Here is a 2357-nt window from a genome sequence, read left to right on the forward strand (position 1 = left end):
CATTAGAAAAAAAAAATCCATGACTTTTCCATGACTCTCCATGACCTTCAACATAATTTTCCATGTACAACAGGTTCATAAAGAAAAGTGTATAACTGACAGACTAACCCCACCAAGTTGAACTATAGCGAACAAAGTGTAGTGCAGGCAGATAGGGAGGAAATATAAACGACAAAAATGTGGAAATTTGCATGGTTTACAACAGTCACTCCAAGTTAGTGACTTTATTTTGCACACACATAAAAAAAATCGACAAGTCAGGTTTTTTAAAGATTGGTGATTTCCTGTTACCTGATCCTGACAGGAGGATCAGGTAACAAGGCTGTGTTGAATTTTATTTCTTCTCCTGTCCCAGGACTGTATACCAGCACTGAGCCAGTAGGTCCAGAAACCTCAAACATAGGGGCAGTGACCTGCACCTCGAACAGTCCTGGGTCAGAGTCAAAGTTTTTATTTTCAGCATCCAACAGCCTTGGAGCCATTTTCTTAGATGCATGTCTTCTGGTCTGGATGACACAGGCTCATCTTTTGGTTCTGTTCTCTTTAATTCTGACTTGATTACTGAGTGAGGCTGGGATTGTCCTGACACTTCAGCCTGGAAACCTGGAGCAGGCGGTGCGGTTGCCAGCGGGCCAGCCAGCTGGGGTCGTCCTGAGGCACTGGAGTCCAGGTCCAAATCTGTGAGCCGAAAAACTTGCAGGTCCACCTGTAAAGAGGTATATGGACATACGAGAGGTGAAGAACCGCTGACAGTAGAAGTTGGCCTATATGGTGGTGGAGCACAGGGGAGATTGGCATTATCTGTGCGATCCCCCACTGGTCCACTCAAATCTTTTCCCCCTGGCATTTTCTTCAGTTTTATTGTTCTTTCCCTCTCTTCTGCTTCATTCATCCACATTTTCCAACATTTATAATGCAATTCTTTTTTTTTTTACCAAGATATTGTACTTGTCTTTTCTAATTCCCAGTCCTCATTTAATCTGGTTCTTATTTTCTTAAATTGGTTTGCACTGAAACTTTCTCCATCTGGAAATCCATACTGTTGCTCCCACACTCGCGCACACTACATACATTAATCTCCATATTTTTTTCTCATTAATTTGTAATTTGAACTTTCTGGTAGTGATGGACCATACCCTGGAAAACCTTTTGAGAGTCTAGACCCCATATTCCTTTCAGTTTGACGTCTCGACACTGGATTTCCCTTATTTGAGATGAGGAAATTCTAAGTCCTTCAATTTATCAAGGTGTGAAGTGCAAGCTACCTTTTCCTTCTATTTTTTCCCAGTGGGAAATGTTAGCCACCTTTTCCAATTTTCAGTAGTCTGGTCAATTACCCCACAGACACTCCCCCTTTTTTTTAAATATTTATTAAACAGTTCTCACCCGATCTGTTCCTCAAAGGAGGTTCTTGGGTCTGGCCGTTAAGAAAGCTGTGCAGGCAGGACATCAGATTCCCCTTTCTTGTAAAATGAGGTGGACTAGAGATTTAATTTCTTCTCTAGGCAGGCCACGCATCTGCGTCCCACTCCACGGGCCTCCTGGCTTGCCGGCCCACCCAGGGATGCCAAATTGCTAAAGAAAATTTTAAGAAAGGGTAGAGAAACTGTTAAGAAATGAGAAAAATCGATCTTTGTCTTTAAATGTTTTATTTTGAAGTCCTGAAGCGTTCAAAGGCTGTCACTGGAAGACAGACCACCAGAGAAGTGAAGAGCCCCGAAGTACAGCTGCATACAATTCTTATACACTTAAGTTAAAACCACATCCTGTCTTGACACACAAACACACACACACACACACACGCACACACACACACACACATATTGGAAAAGCACAAGGGGGAAAACTGAAGAAAGTAATAGAAAATAAAAAACAACGTGATGCACAGACACCTACTTTGAACTTTCTTAGCACTCTGTGGTTATCACCTACATTATCTGACCTTTCAAATGCACCTGCTTGTTGCACGGTGTGCAAATATGCAAGTATGATACTTGCAAAGGAAATAAAACAGAAACGTCTATAAAAATAAGAATGTAGACATACACTCCTGATCAAAATCTTAAGACCAGTTAAAAAATTGCAAGAATTTGCATTTTGCACTATTGGTTCTTAAGAAGGTTCTAAGTAGAGCTTCACATTGTTAAAGGAAAAAATCAGTGCAAGAGACAAGAACTTTTGAGCAGGGAATTTTCTGAAAACTGTATTTACACTCAAACATGATTTTTTCAGCTGATCAAAAGTTTAAGACCATAGTCTTTAAAAGTCAAAAGCTGTGCAAAAATCTGGATTCCATGTCATTTTCTGTCAAGTCTTTACACTGTCAAGACCTCCTGATAGCAAAAGCAAAAAAGCTC

General features: G+C 40.7%; 1 long non-coding RNA gene and 1 pseudogene across 1 annotated transcript in view; one reads left to right on the forward strand and one right to left on the reverse strand.

Annotated features, from left to right (window-relative positions):
- Positions 1 to 2357, forward strand: part of LOC103129515 (glutamate receptor ionotropic, kainate 2-like) — a 293278-nt pseudogene that overhangs the window by 56351 nt on the left and 234570 nt on the right.
- Positions 1 to 2357, reverse strand: part of LOC107834218 (uncharacterized) — a 19504-nt gene that overhangs the window by 15884 nt on the left and 1263 nt on the right. Inside the window, exon 2 of the long non-coding RNA XR_001660005.1 lies at positions 818 to 824. This is a non-coding gene — a long non-coding RNA (uncharacterized LOC107834218). The remainder of the gene's footprint in view (positions 1 to 817; positions 825 to 2357) is intronic.

This window comes from Poecilia formosa, unplaced genomic scaffold (assembly GCF_000485575.1).
Source record: "Poecilia formosa unplaced genomic scaffold, Poecilia_formosa-5.1.2 Scaffold552, whole genome shotgun sequence".
Classification (NCBI taxonomy): Eukaryota; Metazoa; Chordata; class Actinopteri; order Cyprinodontiformes; family Poeciliidae; genus Poecilia; species Poecilia formosa.